The sequence below is a fragment of the Muntiacus reevesi genome, chromosome 1, assembly GCF_963930625.1.
Source record: "Muntiacus reevesi chromosome 1, mMunRee1.1, whole genome shotgun sequence".
In the NCBI taxonomy this organism is placed as follows: domain Eukaryota; kingdom Metazoa; phylum Chordata; class Mammalia; order Artiodactyla; family Cervidae; genus Muntiacus; species Muntiacus reevesi.
In genome coordinates, this window is record NC_089249.1 from 171,816,937 (window position 1) to 171,839,585 (window position 22,649).

At 42.2% G+C, this 22,649-nt stretch overlaps 1 protein-coding gene and 2 pseudogenes across 1 annotated transcript in view; all 3 read left to right on the forward strand.

Moving 5' to 3' along the window:
* LOC136164920 (UDP-glucuronosyltransferase 1-6-like) overlaps positions 1-22,649 on the forward strand; it is a 127,139-nt gene that overhangs the window by 75,834 nt on the left and 28,656 nt on the right. The window lies entirely within an intron of this gene.
* LOC136155472 (UDP-glucuronosyltransferase 1A3-like) lies at positions 9,578-14,528 on the forward strand (annotated as a pseudogene).
* Positions 15,602-16,430, forward strand: LOC136155480 (UDP-glucuronosyltransferase 1A3-like; annotated as a pseudogene).

The window sequence follows — 22,649 nt, forward strand, 5'->3', positions numbered from 1 at the left end:
AGATGTTTCATAGATAAGCCCATAGATGTACATTTTCAATTTTTTTTGATTAAAGAAAGCTCAATGTGCCCAATTCTGAAAATGATGTCTTAAAAATATATCCTCATTTAACTGAGTTTTGCTCAATTTGCTTTTGGAATTTTTAATAGTTTTTACTTTAAAGATATAGCTGCTAGATTGTTGCACACAGGTTTATGACTGCTGTGTTTTCCTCATAAAATTTGCTTTTTAACAATGTTAAATTGTGATAAAATACCTCTAACATAAGATTTGCCACGTTAACCATTTTCGAGTGTACAGTTTAGTAGTGTTAATTACAGTCATATTATTGTACAACCAGTCTCCAGAACTCTTCATCTTGAAAAACTGGAACTGTATACCCCTTAAACAACATTTCTGCAGTTTCTCCCACTCCATAGTCCGTTGTAACCACCATTTTACTTCCTGTCTCTATAAATTTGGCTACTCTAGGTACCTCATATTGGAGTCATACAATATTTTCATTTTTGATACTGACATATTTCCGTTAGTATCTTGTCTTCTAGGTTCAATCACGTTGTCATATATGCTGTCAGCATTTCCTTTCTTTTCAAGGCCAAATAACATTCCATTGTGTAGCGAGACCAAATTTGTTATCCGTTTATCTGCCAATGAAATGGGCTGCTTTCCCTTCTATAGTTGCGCATAATGCTGCTATGAATATGGATGTGCAAATACCTTTTTGAGACGTTTTTCAATGTTTTTTTCCTGTGTATACCTAGAAGTGGAATGGATGGATCACCTGGTATTTCTGTTTTTAATTTTTTTGAGGAGCTGCCATGCTATTCCCACAGTGGCTACACCCTTTACATTCCCATCAACATTACACAGATGGGGTGTGCATTACATTGTACACTACACAGTGTATGTTACACTTGTACATTACCTTGATGTACAAGTGCTACACCATTTACATTCCCAGCACCATAACCTTCCCAGTACATGAGGGTTCTAATTTTTCCACATTTTCTTCAAGACTTGTTTTCTGTTTTTTTTTTAAATGATCAGTCTCCTAATGGTATAAGGTGATATCTGATTTCCCTAATGATTAATGATATTGAGCATCTTTTCATTGCTCATTAGTCATTTGCACATATTCTCTCAAGAAATGTCTAAGTCATTTGCCCATTTTTGAATCAGATCTTTTTGTTGTTGTTGAGTTATAGGAGTTCTCTATATATTCTAGATATATTAATCCCTTATCAGATATATGATTTGTAAATATTTTCTTCCATTCTATGGTTTGCCTTTGCACTCTGTTGATAATATCTTTTAATACATGCACTTAAAATTTTTCAAAATCCAACCTGTTATTTTTTTTTATTAGCTGTGTTTTGTTGTAATTTTCAAGAAATCTTCACCAAATATAAGACAGTGAAATTTTGTCATATGTCTTTGTGTAAGAGTTTTATAGTGTTTGGTCTTACATTTATGTCTTTGATCCATTTTTAGTTCAACTTTTTTATGTCATTTGTAAGTGTCCAAATTCATTGTTTACATCCAGACATCTAGTTTTCCAAGCATCATTTGTTGAAAAGACCTTTGCTATTGAATATTCTTTGCAATTTGCCAAAAATAACTTACCATATATATGAAGTCTATCTCTTTTAACTTGAAATTTTTATTTAAACGTTGGATGACACATACGTTTGGTAGTATTGGTCTGATAGGAACTACTCCTATCAGAAGCCAGACATGCTTCTAGGTGAATTGAAATTTTTTTCTTGTAGTATTACAAACCCCAGTGACATTGTACTTGGTCTGTCACTACAAGTGTAGCTTAACATGGGGAAAATCAAGAGTGTTAGAGTGTTAAACCTTCCCACGCATGATGTTGCATGCCTCTTCGTTTATTTTATCCTAGTCTAGACTTATATCTCTAAATATAGCAGAGAAAACACCACCACCATTTCCAATTCCCTAAGTGAACTGTGTTTCCTTACTTAGCTTATGGTATCTGTGTTAGGGCTTTCCTTGTGGCTGAGCTGGTAAAAGAATCCTCCTGCAATACAGGAGACTTGGGTTCGATCCCTGGGTTGGGAAGATCCCCTGAAGGGAAAGGCTACCCACTCCAGTATTCTGGCCTAGAGAATTCCATCGATTGTATAGTCCCTGGGGTTGCAAAGAGTCGGACACAACTGAGTGACTTTCACTCACTCACTCACTCACTCATCCGTGTTAGGTTGAGTGGCAAACACACGGCAGCTAATACAGTGAGGGAAGTCAGAATGTTGATCAGATACTTGCAAACAGGTGTCCACTGCAATCAGAACCAGACGATTAACAGGGGCCCATGAGTTCTAGCAGAATGAAGGGGAACAGACTCAGCTATGCTGCTTCTGCTACCAGATAGGGTACCACTAGATTCCCTGGTGAGAAGAAACCAAAACAGTAGCTTCTCTTGCTAATGACAGTGATAGCAGCTTCAGCAGCAATAGCAAACTTGAAGTCCCACCTTCCCACCTATCCTCCCTCCTTCTCTCACATGCCTTTCTACCCTGAAGGTAAGACATGAGTAGCCTTGACCCTACACGCTCCAGAAATTCTTCATGGCTGTTTATAGAAGTTAATGGGGGACAGAAATGATAGGATTATCCAGGAAATAGAGGACTGAAACTGAGCATTGTGGAAAACATACCATTAAGTTGCTGGGACAGGATGAAGATACAGAGAAAGAGAACATGGATGTTGATGTGGGAGATCCTGGAACCTGGACTCAAGGCCTCCCAAGATGGTTAAGACCAACATCCCCGGCACAGTGGCAGCCTGTGTGATCCAGGAGGCATATTGGTGTGCATGCATTTTCTCAGTGGTGAAATGTGTTATCAACATGGATCCCGAATGGGGGAAAACTTTCTTCCAAAGCAAAGTGTCAGCCTGGACAGTCATGTGGCAGGATGTCACTTTGGCAGAAGCCATGGATACAGAAGAGGATTTTCAGTTCAAGGGAGAGCTGGGCAGCCCAGGAAGCCTTACCCCATCATCCCCAGGGTAGATGGGACACGGAGATGTCACGTCCTGCTGAGCACACGTGGACATCTGTCTCTGCAGCAGGGCAGGCCTCATTGGCCCAAGACATAAACAGTTCCATAAACAGTTCCACCTCAAACTGGTCCCACAAATTCTGGAGCACCTCTGATCTGGGGGAATCTGTCCTTATCAGGACTTAGGTCTGTAACTGACCTTGGAGAAAAGTCTGAACATAAACTATTAGTTCAGTTCAGCCACTCAGTCATGTCTTACTCTTTGCAACCCCATGGACTGCAGCATGCCAGGCTTCCCTGTCCATCACCAACTCCTAGAGCTTACTCAAACTCATGTCCATCGTGTTGGTGATGACATCCAACCATCTCATCCTCTGTCGTCCCCTTCTCTTCCCGCCTTCAATCTTTCCCAGCATCAGGGTCTTTTCCAATGAGTCAGTTCTTGGTATCAGGTGGCCAAATGTGGTTTGTTGTTTTGGTTTTTTTTTTCCCAAATGTGGTTTTAACGGGCCCTATTTACCCCAGCAGGGCAGTGCTGGCTAAGTTCCTCTCCATTCCTGCTGTGTACTTTTTGTGTTACATTCCCTGTGACTTAGATGTTGAGGCCACAGCATGCCCAAACCCTTTCTCATACATTCCTAGGTTGTTAACAAGGAATTCAGACTGCATGACATTCTTCCAAAGGGTCAAGAACATGCTCTACCCTCTGAGCCTGAAGTACCTTTGCCAGATTACTTTCACTCCTTTTGCACGTATGGGCTCTGAGCTTCTTCAGAGAGACATGTCGCTCGGGGAGATTTTTGCTTCTGGATCCGTGTGGTTGTTCAGAGGAGACTTTGTGATGGACTACCCAACGGCCAATCATGCCCAACATGGTGTTCATTGGGGGTATCAATTGTGCCAACAGGAAGCCACTATTTCAGGTCTGTATTGTTGCTTTTATTCAATCAGTGTTCCAAGTGGAACACATTTTTTAATTAAAAAAAAATTTAAAAAAATTCTTTGGTCAAGCCACACTGTGCATTGGATCCTAGTTTCCTAACCAAGGATTGAACCTGGGCCGGTGACAGTGCTGGTGTGCAGTCCTAAACACCTGATCGCCAGGGTATTCCCAAGTAGAACATATTTAAAAACAAACAAACTTTTATTTCCAGTTGCTTAATTATGAATTGACCTTTCTCAAGAGTTCCACCTCTCATTCTCCTTCTAACAGTCTTTGGTGAGATAAATTGTTGAAGTGCTTCCAGTCATGTAGAAAATGCTCGTGATGGTCTTTGAGAGGCATGAGAGGCAGCGGTGAGGGTCCATAATAGGGTTGAAAAGGACTGGTGTGATTCCACCCTGGTTGTTCCCTTGTAAAGGTACTGTTGTAACAGTTGTGTGATTCTCTCAATCTGAGTAGGAACAGAGAACTTGAACTGTGAATCTGAGTGATTCAGGGACGTGAGACCGTGTCAGAGAGAGAAGTTGGGGTCTATGATCAGAGAAAGAAGTAACTGCGTCCAAGTTTTCAAGATGGAGCTGTGCTGACCACAAGTCTTCTGACTGGGAGTTGGAGTCTGGAAAAAAACGTGGGGGCATACAGAATTGAATGGCATGTCAGACAAGTCCAGCTTGGGACACTGAGGTCATCAAAGGCTAGTGGTGGGGGCTTGAAGGAGGTAAAACTGAGCCTATGAATGCAGTGAAGGTGGGGGCAGTGATGCTGAGAACTGTCTCAAAGATGATGAATTTGACCATATCACCAAACACACCCGAGGTCAGCCGCCCCACCCCAAGTTTCCGTGATGGGAACTACTTCTTTCCTCATGGTTTCAGAGTCTTCTTATGTTAACCCTGAATATTTGGGTTTAATTGAAATCGGACTCTTGGGGGCCTGATTTGTTTCTTACTCCATTGAATTAGCCATCTTTTTTGCCTACTTATGTCACATGTACTGAATTTACTTTAACGTCCATGACTTTAAATCTTATATAGTTTTTATATTCTTACTTTTATATATCTCTTTGTTGATATATTTATTATTGCACAGGACTCTGTGTAATAGCAAATATATTATTTATTATTTACTCATACCACAACGGACCTATTCTTCTTGGTTTTCTTTTTTCTTTACCAATGCATATGTTCAACTATAAAGTATGTATGTATCTATCAGATTTGTAAAAGGTGAAAAGTAGGGAGGCATTTGAAAAGTAAATGTTGCTCTTTTCCTTTTAGTTTTTCTGTGTGAATATATTCTCTCGGGGTAACTGCTTTGGTTCACATCTTCACTCCCATTTTTCTAGCTGAATGACTTTGAGTGGGTGACCGAATCATTCTACCCTTAATATTGTCACACTGAACACAAGTATTATCTATTATCATTCTTAAAAGGTGCCTAGCAGAACAACGTATGTCATCTGGAGGCATTAAGATCTGTTTGTGCCAATTTATTTGGTATAAAACCATTGATCCCGAAATTCTCAAGTGTTATACATGGTCAGCATACCTTTAGCATTTCTGTTCAAACAAAAAATTGTTTTCTTTTTTACAACTTCCCTTTTTCTGTTTGCTAGTATTTGCTTTTTCTATTTAAGTGCTCCTATGTTGGGGCCCTATACATCTCTTATATATCTAATGCAGACCTTCTGGTTGGTGGAGCCAAATCTTGCAGTCTCTGATTTCAGGGTTTGAGGGTCCCGGAGCTGGTGTCAGCCTTCTGGAGGATGGGTGAGGCCCAGGTGCTCTGGTAGGTGAGTTCAGGTCCTGGGGCCTCTGGCGTTTGGGGCCAGGTCCCAGGTGACTGAGTGCTCAGGGGGATCCTATGGCAGCTGGCCACAAGTATATGGGTCTGTATCTCCTCTCAACTACCCCCTTTACCGGAGGCATCCTAGTACTGGTATTGACAAGCTGATAGGAGGGGCTGGGTCCCGAGGCTGATAAGGAGAGAGAGGATTCCAAAATGGCACTAGCCAGCACAGTGTTAATTTTTGGGGGCTCCGAAATTACTGCAGATGGTGATTGCAGTCATGAAATTAAAAGACGCTTACTCCTGGGAAGGAAAGTTATGACCAACCTAGATAGCATATTGAAAAGCAGAGACATTACTTTGTCAAAAAACGTCCGTCTAGTCAAGGCTATGGTTTTTCCATTAGTCATGTATGGATGTGAGAGTTGGACTATAAAGAAAGCTGAACACCTAAAAATTGATGCTTTTGAAGTGTGGTGTTGGAGAAGACTCTTGAGAGTCCCTTGGACTGCAAGGAGATCCAGCCAGTCCATCCTAAACGATATCAGTCCTGGGAGTTCATTGGAAGGACTGATGCTGAAACTGAAACTCCAATACTTTGGCCACCTGATGCAAAGAGCTGACTTATTTGAAAAGACCCTGATGCTGGGAAAGATTGAAGGCAGGAGGAGAAGGGGGTGACAGAGGATGAGATGGTTGGATGGTATCACTGACTCAGTGGACATGAGTTTAGGTGAACTCCGGATGTTGGTGATGGACAGGGAGGCCTGGCATGCTGTGGTTCATGGGGTCGCAAAGAGTCGGACACGACTAAGTGACTGAACTGAACTGAGCACAGTGTCAGCATGGTGGAACAGAGCTCCCTCGATGGCTTCTGCCAGTATCTGTATCCCCAGGATGATCTCTATTTGCCCTCTGCATTTCTGGGAGGCTCTTTTTAGATCAGCAGGTTGGTCTGACCCAGGCTGCTTTCAGATGACTCCTTCTCTGAATCCTAGAGTGTGTGTGTGAGATTTTGTGGGTGCCTTTTGGGAGTGGAGTTTCTTTGTCCTACGGTCCCTGGTTCTCTTGAAAGGAAGCCCCACTGGCCTTCCAAGCCCAATGTTCTGGAAGCTCTTCTTCCTGGTTCAGGACCCGCAGGCTGGGAAGCCCAGTGTGGGCTCATATGCCTCACTCCTTAGAGAGAAGGTGTGCAATTGTAATTATCCCGCATTTATAGATCATTTGCCCAGGGGTATGGGTCTTGATTATACCGTGTCTCCGCCTCTCCTACATATCTTGTTGTCATTCCTTCAGTACATATTTGTTGTAAAATATCTTTTCTGCTGGTCTATTTCTCATCAGTATTTGCTCTGTAAATTGTAATATTGGTGTGCCTGCAGAAGGAAGTGAATTCAAGGTCTTCCCAGTTCAACATCTTGGCCAGTTTCATTAATGTAAAATTATTAATGAGATAATTCAAAATTAAAAATTTCATCCTAAACCTTCAAAATCTGGTTTGTATTTTACACTTACAGGACATATCAGTTTGGACTCTACACATTTCAAGTGCTTTGTAGTCATATGTAGCTAGAGGCTACTATGTCAGAGACCACGTGATCAACATATGTATATGTTCCATAGGTAGGCCTTAAGATGTATATTTTCAATTTTTCTGTTAAAAAAATCTCAGTGTGCCTAATTCTGAAAATGATTTCTAAAAATATTTTCCCATTTAACCAAATTTTTCTCAATTTGCATTTGTAATTTTTATTCGTTTTCATTTTAGACATATACCTGCTAGACTGTTGCACACAGGTTTATGACTGCTGCATTTTCTTCATAAAACTTATTTTTCAACATTGTTTAATTTTGGAAAAGTACCCCTAACATAGAATTTAACATCTTAGCCACTTTAAGTATATAGTTTAATAGTGTTAATTACACTCACACCATTAAGCAACCAGTCTCCTGAACTCTTCATCTTGAAAAACTGAAGCCGTGTACCCCTTAAACAGCATCTCCCCATTTTCCTCCACTCCATAGTGCCTAGCTGCCACCATTTTACTTTTTGTTCTCTATGAGTCTGACTGCTCTATGTACTTCATGTTAGTGAAGTCATACAGTTATTATCTTTTTGATACTGCCTTATTTCATTTAGCATCATACCATCTAGGTTCCCAGGTAGCTCAGCTGGTAAAGAATCTGCCTGCAATGCAGGAGACCTGGGTTCTATCCCTGGGTTGGGAACATCCCCTGGAGAAGGGAAAGGCTACCCACTTCAGAATTCTGGACTGGAGAATTCCATGGACTGTATAGTCCATGGGGTGACAAAGAGTCAGACACCACTGAGCAACTTTCACTTTCCTTTCCTCTAGGTTCAGCAATGTTGTCAGAATTTCCTTCTTTTTAAAGACTGCATAGTATTCCATTTTACAGATAGAGCACATTTGGCTTATCTATTCATCTGCCAATGAACATGGGTTGCTTTTACTGTCTGCTGTTGTGACTAATGCTGCTATGAACCTGGATGTACAAATACCTCTTGACACCATGCTTTCAATTCTTTTGGGTATATACCCAGAAGAGGAATGGCTGGATCATTTGGTATTTCTATTATTGATATTTTGAGGGGCTGGATACTATTTTCCACAGTGGCTGCACCATTTTACATTCCTACCAACAGGATACCAGGGTTCCAGTTTCTCCACATCCTTTTCAAGACTTGTTTTCTGGGTGTTGGCTTTTATTTTAATGATATCATCCTAATGGTGTGAGGGGACATTTCACTGTAGTTTTTAAAATTTTTATTTTTAGTTGGAGGATAATTGCTTTACAATATTGAGTGGTTTCTGCCATACCTCCGCAGGAATCAGCCATTTGTTGCTCAGTTGTGTTCAAATCTTAGGGACTCCATGGACAGCAACACACCAGGCTTCCCTGTTCTTCACCATCTGCTGGAGTGTGCTCAAATTCATGTCCATTGAGTCGGTGATGCCATCCAACCATCTCATCCTCTGTCATCCCCTTCTCTTCCTGCCCTCAATCTTTTCCAGCCTCAGGGTCTTTTCCAATGAGTTGGCTCTTCAGGTGGACAAAGTACTGGAGCTGCAGCTTCAGCATCAGTCTTTCCAGTGAATATTCAGAACTGATATCCTCTAGGATTGACTGGTTTGATCTACTTGTAATACAAGGGACTCTCACGTATCTTCTTCAATACCACTGTTGAGAAGCATCAATTCTTTGGTGCTCAGCCTTCTTTATGGTCCAACTCTCACATCCATACATGACTACTGGAAAAACCATAGTATGATTAGATGGACTTGTCAACAAATTAATGTCTCTACTTTTTAATATGCTGTCTAGGTTTGTCATAACTTTTCTTCCAAGGAGCAAGCGTCTTTAATTTCTTGGCTGCAGTCACCATCTGCAGTGATTTTGGAACACAAGAAAACAGGGCAGAGGTGACTCCTCAGAGTTCAGCCCTACCCCAGGGAACACGGTTAGCAGAGAGGTAGGAGGTGACCAAGGGAATGGGCAGGCACGGTCTTGCTTTGGGTCTTGGATGAAGAACAAGAGAGTGAACTCGAATGTTCCCCAGGGGGAGCAGCAGAGTCAGAGGAGATTTTCCAATATAAGGGGGGTGTGATCTTTCCCTGGGTGAAATCAGAGGTGATGAAACACAGGTATAATCTTATTCTGTAATGATTAATGTTCGGAGGGCACACTGCCTTCCAAGGTCATGCCATTTTACTTAAGTGATTCGATGATAGATTAAGATAAGGGAACAAATATAGGCAGCACAGCCTGACCGCAGCGTCAGTCACTTCTGGTTTGTGCAGGAATGGCCCTGGGACTGCAGCTTCAGCGGCAGGTGCTGGCTGGACTCCTGCTCTGTCTGTGCGCCGGGCGATGGGCCGAGGCTGGGAAGGTGCTAGTGGTCCCCATGGAGGGCAGCCACTGGCTCAGCATGCGGGAGGCCGTGCGGGAGCTCCACGCCAGAGGTCACCAGGCAGTGGTCGTTGCTCCAGAGGCCAATGTGCACATCAAGGCAGAGGACTTCTTCACCATGAAAACCTATGTCGGTTCCCTATACACAGGACAAATTTGATTCCCTCCTGAAGAATCATGTATGTCTACTTTTTTAAAAAGTACATTTTGTAACAGTGTTTCTGGAAACTATGGCATCTTTGAAAAATGTGTCTTTGCTCTTTGCAAGGTCTTGTAAGGCACTGTTGTTTAACAAGGACTTGATCAGAGACTTGAATGCCAGTTCCTTTGATGTGATTTTAACAGACCCTATTTACCCCTATGGGGCAGTGCTGGGCAAGTACCTGTCCATTCCTACTGTGTTTTTTCATGGTTTTTTTTTTTCCCCCTGTGACTTAGATGTTGAGGGCACAGCATGCCCAAACCCTTTCTCTTATTTTCCTCGGTTATTAACAATGAATCCAGACTGCATGACATTCTTCCAAAGGGTCAAGAATATGCTCTACCCTCTGAGCCTGAAGTATATTTGCCAGGTTACTTTCACTCCTTATGCATGTATGGCTTCTGTGCTTCTTCAGGGAGAGGTGTCACTGGGGGAGATTCTTGCCTCTGGATCTGTGTGACTGTTCAGAGCAGATTTTGTGATGGACTACTTGTGGCCAATCATGCCCAACATGGTATTCATTGGGGGTGTCAACTGTGCCAACAGGAAACCATTATCTCAGGTCTGTACTGCTGCTTTTATTCAATCTGTGTTCCAAGTGGAACACATTCTTTTAATTAAAAACATTTAAAAAACTTTTTCACCATTCTGCAACCCCAGGCCGTTGCAGTGAAATGGTGGGTCCTAATCACTGAAACTCCAGTACTTTGGCCACGTCATGCAAAGAGTTGACTCATTGGAGAAGATCCTGATGCTGGGAGGGATTGGGGGCAGGAGGGGAAGGGGACGACAGAGGATGACATGGCTGGATGGCATCACCGACTCGATGAGCATGAGTTTGAGTAAACTCTGGGAGCTGGTTATGGACAGGGGAGCCTGGCGTGCTGCGATTCATGGGGTCGTAAAGAGTCGGACACGACTGAGCAACTGAACTGAACTGAACTGCATCACTAAACTGACAGTGAATTCCAAAGTGAAACATATTTTTAAGAAACAACCTACTTCCATGTGTTTGCTTATCTACTTAAGACTTCTACCTCTCATTCTCCTTCCAACACTCTTTGGTGAGACACATTGTTAAAGTGCTCCAGGAGGGTAGTGTAGGTTTGTGATGATCTTTGAGAGGATTGAGAGGCAGGGTTGAGGGTCCATATTCGGTTCGAGAAAGAATTTGTGTGGGTCAACCATGATTGCCTTGTTGTAAAGGCACTGTTGTGATGGTCGTGCAGTTTTCTCAGTCTAGTAGGAGCCAAGAACTTGAGCTGTGAATCCATCCATCATGGGTTTTTGCTTGAGGGTGTTCAATAGGAGAAGGAAAGAACGAGCAAACTGCATTTATTGTCTTGATAGTTCATTGTGCTTTTGTCTTGGAAAGGTGTCTTAGGTGTGGTCCCTGGAGATCTAAACACTGAAAGGAAGCGGAAGTTTCAGAGAGGTTGAATAAATTAAGCGGAAGTAAAAAAAAATTAAGTGAAAGTGAGACAATACTGGAGACAGAAGTTGGGTTCTCTCTGATCAGAGAAAGAAATAACTGATTCCAACTTTTCAGAGATGGAGCTGTGCTGACCAGAAATCTTCTGACCAGGAGTTGGGGTCTGGAGGGGAGGTGGGGAGGTACCTAGTTAGATGCATGCCAGATGGGTCATCAACTTGGGACACTGAAGTCATCAAAGGCTAGTGGTGGGGGCTGGAGAGGAGGAAAAACTGAGCCCGTGAACACAGTGGCAGAGGGTACAGTAATGAGAAAACTGAATCTCAAAGAGGAAGGGTTTGAGCACATCACCACGCCTACCCCAGCCCAGTCATCACACGCTACATTTCCATGGTGGGAACTACTGCATTCCTCATTGTTTCAGTCTCCTTATATTAATTCTAAATTGTTGCTGTTGTTCCATTGCTAAGTTACCTCATGGACTTCAGCACAGCAGGCTTTCCTGTTCTTCACTATCTCGTGGAGTTTGCTCAAATCATGTTCATTTAGTCAGTGATGCCATCCAACCATCTTATCCTCTGTTGTCCCCTTCTCCTCCTATCTTCAATCTTGCCCAGCATCAGGGTCTTTTCTGATGAGTTGGGTGTTCACCTCAGGTGGCAAAAGTATTGGAGCTTCAGCTTCAGCTCAGTACTTTCAATGAATATTCAGGATTGGTTTCCTTTAAGATTGACTGGTTTGATCTCCATGCAGTCCAACGGACTCTCGAGAATCTTCTCCAGCACCATCAGTTCTTTGGTGCTTAGTCTTCTTTATGCTCCAGCACTCACATCCGTACATGACTACTGGAAAAATTATAACTTTGACTCTGTTGAAATTTGTTGGCAAAGTAATGTCTCTGCTTTTTAATACTCTGTTTAGGTTTGTCATACCTTTTCTTCTAGGGGACATGTGTCTTTTATTTTTCAAACTGTAGTCAACGTCCACAATGATTTTGAAATGCAAGAAAATAACATCTGTCACTGTTTCCAATTTTTCCCTATCTATTTGCCATGAAGTGATAGGAAAGGATGCCATGGTCTTAGTTTTCTGAATGTTGAGTTTTAAGCCAGCCTTTTCATTGTCCTCTTTAACTCTCATCAAGAGGCTCTTTATTATTCTTCATTTTCTGCCATTAGAGAGGTATCGTCTGCCTATCTGAGGTTGTTGTTGCTCCTGGCAATCTTGATTCTAGGTTGTGATTCATCCAACCTTTGCATTTTGCATGATGTACTTTGCATCTCAGTTAAATAAGCAGGTTGACATTATACAGCCTTGATGTACTCCTTTCCAGTTTGGAACAGGTCTGTTGTTCCATGTCCAGTTCTAACTGTTGCTTCTTGAGCTGCATACAGGTTTTTTGGGAGGCAGGTAATGTGGTCTAGTATTCCCATCTCTTTTAGAATTTTCCAGTTTGTTGTGATCTAGTCAAAGGCTTTCTTGTAGTCAATGAAGCAGAAATAGATGTTTTTCTGGAATTCCCTTGCTTTCTCTGTGATCCAACAGATGTTGGCAATTGGATCTCTGGTTCTTCTACCTTTTCTAAATTCAGCTTGCACATCTGGAGTTTTTGGTTCACATAGTGTTGAAGCCTCAGTTCAGTTCAGTCACTCAGTCATGTCCGACTCTTTGTGACCCCATGAACCGCAGCATGCCAGGCCTCCCTGTCCATCACCAACTCCCAGGGTTCACCCAAATTCATGTCCATTGAGTCGGTGATGCCATCCAACTATCTCATCCTCTGTCATCCCCTTCTCTTCCTGCCTTCAGTCTTTCCCAGCATCAGGGTCTTTTCAAATAAGTCAGCTCTTTGCATCATGTGGCCAAAGTAGTGGAGTTTCAGCTTCAGCATCAGTCCTTCCAACGAATATTCATGACTGATTTCCTGTAGGATGGACTGGCTGGATCTCCTTGCAGTCCAAGGGACTCTCAAGCGTCTTCTCCAACACCACAGTTCAAAAGCATCAGTTCTTTGGCGCTCAGAATTCTTTATAATCCAGTTCTCACATCCATTCGTGACTTCAGGAAAAACCATAGCCTTGACTAGACGGACCTTTGTTGGCAAAGTAATATCTCTGCTTTTTAATATTCTGTCTAGGCTTGTCATAACTTTTCTTCCAAGGAGTGTCTTTTTATTTCATGGCTGCAGTCACCATCTGCAGTGATTTTGGAGCCCCCCAAAATAAAGTCAGCCACTGCTTCCACTATTTCTCCATCTATTTCCCATGAAGTGATGGGACTGGATACCATGATCTTAGTTTTCTGAATGTTGAGTTTAAGCCAACTTTTTCACTCTCCTCTTTCACTTTCATCAAGAGGCTCTTTAGTTCTTCACTTTCTGCCATAAGGGTGGTGTCATCTGCATATTTGAGGTTATTAATATTTCTCTCAGCAATCTTGATTCCAGCTTGTGCTTCTTCCAGCCAGTGTTTCTCATGATGTACTCTGCAAATAAGTTAAATACGCAGGGTGATAATATACAGCCTTGACATACTCCTTTTCTTGTTTGGAACCAGTCTATTGTTCCATGTCCAGTTCTAACTGTTGCTTCTTGAGCTATATACAGATTTCTCAGGAGGCAGGTCAGGTGGTCTGGTATTCCCATCTCTTTCAGAGTTTTCCACAGTTTATTGTGATCCACACAGTCAAAGGCTTTGGCATAGTCAATAAAGCAGAAATAGATGTTTTTCTGTAACTCTCTTGCTTTTTCAATGTTCCAGCAGATGTGGGAAATTTGGTCTCTGGTTCCTCTGCCTTTTCTAAAACCAGATTGAACATCTGGAAGTTCACAGTTCATGTATTGTTGAAACCTAGCTTGAAGAATTTTGAACATTACCTTGCTAGCATGTGAAGTGAGCCCCATTGTCCAGTAGCTGGGACATTCTTTGGCATTGCCATTCTTTGAGATGAGAATGAAAACTGACCTTTTCTAGTCCTATGGCCATGCTGAGTTTTCCAAATATGCTGGCGTATTGTGCAGCACTTAAACAGCCTCAATTTTAGGATTTTAAATAGCTTAGCTGGAATTCTTTCACCTCCACTGGCTTCTTTTGTAGTAATACTTCCTAAAGCCCTCTTGACTTCACACTCTGTGATGTCTGCCTCTAGGTGAGTGACCACAGTTTCGTGGTTATCCGGGTCATTAAGACCTTTTTTGTACAGTTTGTATAGACTCCTCTGACCGTGGAATTTTCCAGGCAAGAATACTAGAGTGGGTTACCATTTCCTACCCCAGGGGATCTTCCTACATCCAACCTAGGGGTTGAATCTGTGTCTCTTGTGTTTCCTGCATTCATAGGAGGATTTTACTTCTGTGTCATCTGGGAAGTCCTGAACATAAACTATAAGATGTAATAAAGATCCAGAATAATGCACACTTCAGTCCCTACACAGAGCAGTGGAAGCCTAGTGGGATCCGCATCAGAATATGATTCAGAGAGCGTGCATGGAGGCATGGGGATGTCCCTCCTGTCCAAAGTGAAGCAGGCCCTGGAGCCCAGCGTCCTCTGAACCCCACTGCCATTACAAAGAGCTGCCTTGCCCATTGATGATTTAGATAACAGGAACTTCTCTTCCATGAGGCACAGAAAGGATTTTCAAGCAGCCCTTCTGCTGTTGTCCTCAAGGATCCTTCGACATGTTTCCATATCGGGCAGCTGCTCCAACTCTCTCTGGGGAGTGCAGGAGGTGTCCAGTGTAGAACAGGAACAAACCAGAGATCCACCATCCCCTCCCCGCTGAGAGAAAGCTGTTCTCGTGATGTTATATGCTTCCCTGGATGTGCTCCGTGTTCACCCATGATGGGGGGGGGGGTAAGACTTTGAAGAGCTCACATGCATAAGGTCACATGCAGCAGAGGTTCTGGGTGGGGACTGGGGCAGAGGTGACTCCTCAGCGTTCGGTCCAGCCCCAGAGAACAGGGTGAGCAAAGAGGTAGGAGGCGACCAAGGGAATGGGCAGGCACAGTCTTGCCTTGGAAACTGGATGAAGAACAAGAGAATGAAATGGAATGCTCCCCACTGGGAGCAGCAGGTCAGAAGAGTTTTTCCAAGATAAGGGGGGTAACCTTTCCCCAGGTGAAATCAGAGGTGATGAAACCCAGGCATGGACTTAATCCTGTAATGATTAATGCAAGCAGGGCAAGCTGCCTTCCAATGACATGCCATTTTGCTTAAGTGACTTGGTGATAAGACAAAGGCAACAAGTGCAGATGGCACAGATCAGGCAGTTTGGCTTGTGCGGAGATGGCCCTGGGACTGCAGCTTCGGCGGCAGGTGCTGGCTGGACTCCTGCTCTGTCTGTGCATCGGGCGATGGACTGAGAGTGGGAAGGTGCTGGTGGTTCCTATGGAGGGCAGCCACTGGCTCAGCATGCGGGAGGCTGTGCGGGAGCTCCACGCCAGAGGTCACCAGGCAGTGGTCCTGTCTCCGGAGGTCAATGTGCACATCAAGGCAGAGGACTTTATCATCACGAAAACCTACACCATTCAGTATGCCCAGAATGAATTTGATTACCTCCTATAGGGCCATCTTATTCTGAGTTTCGAAAAAGTACATTTTGTAAGGATGTTGTTGGAAACTATGGCAGCTTTGGAAATGTGTCTTTGCTCTTTCAAAGGTCTTGTAAGGGGCTGCTGTGTAACAAGGACCTGAATGCCAGTTCCTTTGATGTGGTTTTAACAGACCCTGTTTATCCTTGTGGGGCAGTGCTGGCTAAGTACCTGTCCATTCCTGCTGGGTGTTTTTTTGTGTTCTGTTCCCTGAGACTTAGATGTTGAGGAGGCAGAGTGCCCAAACCCTTTCTCATATATTCCTAAGATATTAACAACGAATCCAGACCTCACAGCATTATTCCAAAGGGTCAAAAACATGCTCTACCCTCTGGGCCTGAAGTACATTTGCCAGGTTAGTTTCACTTCTTATGCATGTATGGCCTCTGAGCTTCTTCAGAGAGAGGTGTCACTGGTGGAGATTCTTGCCTCTGGATCTGTGTGACTGTTCAGAGGAGATTGTGATGGACTACCTGTGGCCAGTCATGTCCAACATGGTATTCATTGGTGGTATCAACTATTAACTGAAAACCATTTTCTCTGGTGTGTATTGCTGCTTTAAGCGATGTGTGTGCTAAATCTCCTCATTGGTGTCTGACTCTGAGTGACCCTAAGGACTGCAGCCCCCCCAGGCTCCTCTGTCCATGGGATTCTCCAGGCAAGAATATTGGAGTGGGTTGCCGTGACCTCCTCCAGGGGAGCTTCCTGATCCAGGGATGGATTCCGCATCTCTTCCGTCTCCTGCACTGTCAGGCGGGTTCTTTACCACTTATGCTACCTGGAAAGCTCCGTTCCAAGTAGAACACATTACAAAAAAAAAGCTTAATTCCAGGTGCTTCATGATGTACTGGTCCTTCTTGACTTCCAGCTCTCATTCTCCTCCTCACCGTCTGTGGTGAGACACACTGTTAAAGTGCCTCCAGGGGTGCAGTAAAGGCTCCGGATGATCTCTGAGGGGAGTGAGAGGCAGGGTTGGGGGTGTGTAATAGGACTGACAGGCAGTGGTGTGATTCCACCGTGACTGCCCTTTTGTAAAGTCATTGGTGTAACCGTTGTGCGGTTTTCTCCAGCTGAGTAAGAGCAGGAACTTGAGCTGTGAATTTATCCTTCAGGGGATTTGCCTGAGGGTGTTCAGTAGAAGTGTAAGCCAAGTGGAGTCTGGTTGCTTGTGGCTCAAAAGACAATAAAGAAGCAAGACTGGTGGATGTGAAAGTTTGCTTGGATGAATTTCCCCAGATGGGATTGGAGAGAGGCGAGTCCAAACACTTATTCCCTCCTTGGACAACCCGGGGCAGGAGCTTTTATTGACAGAGGGAAGGGGGCTCCATGTAGAAACAACACAGTCAGCTCTGACAGTCTTCTTGAAATTGGTCATCAGTGGCCTGACCACCACCATTTTGATTGCTTTGTGCTCAGTCGCTCAGTTGTGGCCGACTCTTTGCGACCCTATTGGCTGTAGCCTGCCAGGCTCTTCTTTCCATGGAATTTTCCAGGCAAGAATACTGGAGTGGGTGGCCGTTCCCTTCTCCAGGTTTAATTGCTTTAAGTACAGTTAATCTTCAGTCCCAGGGCTGGTTTGTTCCCATTCCTTGAGGCCAGTTCTCAGAATTGCGGCAGCTTCTGTGTCATGGCTACAGTCTGGTCACCATGTAGTTAACTTTGTCCACCTCATGGGGGTTTCAGTATCTATGACAGCTCACAGGATATGGCTCAGAGTATTATCTATAGCCCCCGAGGAGGAACTAAAGGTCCTTGACTTTGCTTACTGACTAAACTATTCAGTTTTGTTGGACTGTTTTCCTTTGTTTTCGCATTTTCTCACTTCGTTGACTAAAGTCATTCTTGGCTAAAGGTTTTCCACAGACAGAAGGCAGACAGAGGACATGGCCAGTAAGGACCATGGGTCTGGCACCATCAAAATGAAAAAAGAATTGGCAGATTGCATTTGTTGATCTGATAGTCCTTAGTGGTTTGGTCTTGGAAGAGATTGAGGTGTGGTCACATGAGACTTAAATGCCAAATGGATGTAGAAGTTTCAGAGAGGTTGAATAAATTAAGTGGGAGTGAGACAATAGTGGAAAGAAAAGTCTGGATCTCTGTGATTGGAGAAAGAAATAATTTGGTCCAACTTTTCAGAGATGAAGCTGTGCCTGCCATACTCTGAGCAGGAGCCGGGGTCTGGAGTAAAATGTGGGGATGTACATAGCTGGATGGCATGTTAGATAGGTGTTTAGGGTGGGACGTCATCAAAGACTAGTGATGGGGCCTGGACAGCAGGTAAAACTGAGCAGTGATGTTGAGAAGTGAGTCTCAAAGAGGAAGTTTTTGACTTAGCCAGCACTGCCCCACATCACCACACCTACCCCAGCCCAGGTCATTGCACCCCAAGTTCTTGACGGAAACTACCACTTTCCTCATGGTTTCAGATTCTTCCCATGTTAACCCTGAGTATTTGGGTTTCATTGAAATAGGACTCTTAGGGGCAGGGTTTGTTTTTTAATCTGCTTAGTTAGCCCTCTTTTTTTGCCCACTTATATGACATGTACTGAGTTTATATTAACTTCCATGACTTTAGATCTCTTATAGTTTTTGTATTCTTACTTTTATATCCCTTTATATTACTGTTTTTATTATTGCAAAGGACTCTATCTTCACATTTCTTTTTTGCTCACACCACAATCTATTCTATTTAGTTTTCTTCCTATATGCAATGCATTTGTCCAATTATAAAATATTTATGTATCTACTAGATTTGTAAAAGGTGGAAAGTAAGGAAGCATTTAAAAAGTATTTGCCACTCCTTTCTTTTTAGTTTTTCTGTGTGAATACATTCTCTAGAGGTAACTGCATTGGTTCAAATCCTCCCATTTTTCTAGCTGAATTACCTTGGCCATGTGACCTAACTAACTATTCTGACTTTATACTGTCATTGTAAACACACAAATAGTATCTATTATCATTATTATAAAGTGCCCAGAAGGACATGGTGTATCATCTGAAGGCATTTGGATATGTTTGTGCCAATTTATTTGGTACATGAAAATTCATGTACACTGAAATTTTCAAATGTTACCCATGGTAAACACACTATCAATCACTTTTGCTTCACTAAACTGTTTTTTCCTTTGAGATTTTGTCACTCATTTATTTGGTGTGGTTTATACTTAGAGATTTACCTTTGGAGGTGGGCTTCCCTGGTAGCTCAGATGGTAAAGAATCCGCCTGCAATGCAGGAGACCCTGGTTTGTTTCCTGGGTCTGAAAGATCCCTGGAGAAGGGAATGGCTGCCCGCTCTAGTATTCTTGCCTAGAGAATCCCATAGACAGAGGAGCCTGGTGGGTTACAGTCCATGGGGTTGCAAAGAGTCGGACATGACTGAACGACTTTCACTTTACCCTTAGAGGTGATGTGAATGTTAATAGACAATTTTTTCAAAATATGCAATATTAAAATCTAAATCTTTTGCATTTTTGTTTCTTCTCCTTCTTAAGATTTATGACACATTGAATTATTTTACTGGTCTTCTCAAAGAAATAGCTTTTGGGTTTGCTTGTTCTTTTTACTTTTTGTTTTCTATTTCATTAATTGCCACTTTTTAAAAATTGATGATGTCATCCTTGCTTAGTTAATTTTATAGCTGTTTTTCTGCTTTCCTTAGGTAAGCATTAATTTTCTTTTGTTTTCCTAATAGTAAGGAATTGATGGTCATAAATAAAGCATTTCTTAGATCCCTTAGATTTTGAAATAAATTGTTCTCATATTCTTTCTATTTTTTAACTTAAACTTTTGTTTTTGACTTCCTCTTTGAGGAAGTGACTGTCTGCTTTTTAAAATAATTTTATTTATTATTTATTTATTTTTGGCTGTGCTGAATCTCTGCTGCTGCTCAGGCTTTTCTCTCGTTGCCGCAAGCAGGGTCTACTCTTTGCTGCAATGTGCAGGCTTCTCATTGCGGTGGCTTCTCTTGTTGGGGAGCGCAGACTCTAGGGCGTGCGGGCTTCAGTCGTTGTGGGACATGGGCCCGTTAGTTGTGGTTCCCAGGCTCTGGAGCACAGGCTCAGGAGTTGTGGCCCTCGGGCTTCGTTGCTCTGAGGCGTGTGGGATCTTCCCAGGCCCGCGACTGAATCTGGGTCTCCTGCAATTGCAGGTGGCGTCTTCACCGCTGAGCCACCGGGCGAGCCCTGCCGTTCATTGTTGCTGTTGTTGACAAGGTTGCTTCTTAGTTCCCATGTGGTTAGGATTTATTGTGGCTACCTTTCTCCTATTTTTTCTATTTATTTTGGATTGTAATCAGAGAACGTTTCTTGTGAAGTCACTGCTATAAAAAATTTCTTAATAGGTCTTCTTTCCAGTCTGTTGCAGAATTACCCAATAGAAGTATAATGTATACCACATGTGTAACTGAAAGCTTTTTAGTTGGCATATTTAGAAAAGCAAAAAGAGAGTTACTTTAATTTTAATAGTATATTTCATTAAATCATATATATATATAAAATATTATCCTTTAAAGATATATCCAGCGTAAAAAATTTTAAAGTGTTTGTTCGCTATCATTTCTTTCAGTTTTACTGAGATATAATTGACAGGCAGTCCTGAATAAGCTTAAAGTGGATGGCAGAGTAATTTGACTTTTCTAGATCATGAGGCGATTGCTGTAACAAGTTTAGTGATCACTCATCATCTTATATAGATACAAAATTAAAGGAGCAGAAAAATTTTTTTACCTTGTGATGAGAATTCTTAGAATATCCTCTCTTAACAATGTTCATATGTAACATACAACAGCGTTAATTTTATCTATCATGTTGTACATTACACCTCTGTCCTTATTTCTCTCATAATTGAAGCTTGTCCCCTTAGAATGTTTTCATCCAACTCCCCTTTGCCCCTGCTCTCTGCCTCTGGTAGCCCCAAATTTGATTTCCATTTCTATGTATTTGCTAATTTTTGAAATATAATTGACCACAGTGCTATGTTAGTTCTGTTAGACAACACAGTGATTCAGTACTTCCTTACCCTTCAAAAGAATCACCATGATAAACCCAGTTATGATATTCACAGTAGAAAGGTATTACATAACTTTTGACTCTATTTCTTGCACTCTTATTTCATACCTGTGACATTTATTTTGCAACTGGAAGTTTGGATCTTTTAAAAAACTTTTAAAAAAAACTTTTTAATTTGAGGATAATTGCTTTAGAAAATTGTGTTGGTTTCTGCCATACATCAACATGAATCAGTCATAGGTACACGTATAACTCCTTCCTTTTGAACCCTTCCCCATCTCCCACGCAACCCCATTCCTCTAGGTTGTCACAAAGCACCTGATTTGAGCTTCCTGCATCATACAGCAAATTTCCACTGGCTATGTATTTCACATATGGTAATTTATATGTTTCCCTGCTACTCTCTGAGTTCATCCCACCCTCTGCTTCCTGCACTGTATCCACAAGTCTATTCTCTATGCCTGTGTCTCCATTACTGCTCTGCAAACAGGTTCATTAGTACTATCTTTCTAGATTCCATATACATGCATTGAAAGCAAGTGTCAGTCACTCAGTCATGTCTGACTCTTTGTGACCCTATGGACTGTAGCTCACCAGGTTCCTCTGTCCATGGAATTCTCCGGGCAAGAATACTGGAGCGGGTTTTCATGTCCTTCTCCAATGTATGCATCAATATATATTTGTTTTTCTCTTTCTGACTTCTTCCCTGTGTGTAACAGGCTCTGGGTTCATCCACCTCATCAGGGCTGACTCAAATGTGTTCTTTTATATGGCTGTGTAATAGTCCATGGTGCATATGGACCACAAGGAAGTTTGTATTTTCATCCCCCTAACCCTTCTCTCTCCTTTCCCCTCACCCATCCCCTTTGTCAGCTGCTTGTTTGCTCTCTGTATCTACGAGTCTGTTTGTTTTGTCATGGTTGTTCATTTGCTGTGTCTTTTTTCCCACATGTGAGTGAAATCACACAGTATTTGTCTTTCTCTGTCTTACTTCACTTAGCATAATACCCTCTAGGTCCGTCCATGTTGTTGCAAATGACAAGATTTCTTTCTTTCTTATGGCTGAGTAATATTCAATAGTCAATATATCTTGACTATTGTAAACAGCAATGCAACAAACATAGGGGTGTATATATCTTTTCTAATTAGCGTTTTCCATTTCCTTGTGTGAATACCCAGGAGTAGAATTTCTGGATCATATGGTAGTCCTATTTTTACCTTTTTGAGAATCTCTGTAGTGTTTTCCGTAGTGGCTCTCCCAATTTACATTGACACCAACAGTGCCCTAGAATTCCCTTTTTTCTACATCCTTGCCAGCATTTGTTTATTGTCTTTTTGATAATAGTCATTCTGACAGGTGCGAGGCAATAGTTCCTCATGATTTGATTTGCATTTCTCTGATGATTAGCGATGTTAAGCATCTTTTTATATGCCTGTTGGCCTTCTATATGTCTTCTCTGGAAAAATGTGTGTTTGAGTCTTCTGCCCATTTTTAATCATGTTTTGTTGTTGTTGACTTGTATGAATTCTTTGTGTTCTTTGGATATTAACCTATTACTAAATATATCATTTGCAAATATCTTCTTCCATTCGGTAAGTGGCCTTTCCCTTTTGCTTGTAATTTTCTTTGCTGGTCAAAAGATTTTAGTTTGATAAAGTCCATTTGTTTATTTTACTTTTATTTCTCTTGTCTGAGGAGTCATATCCTCCCAAAATATGTATTACTAATATCGAACT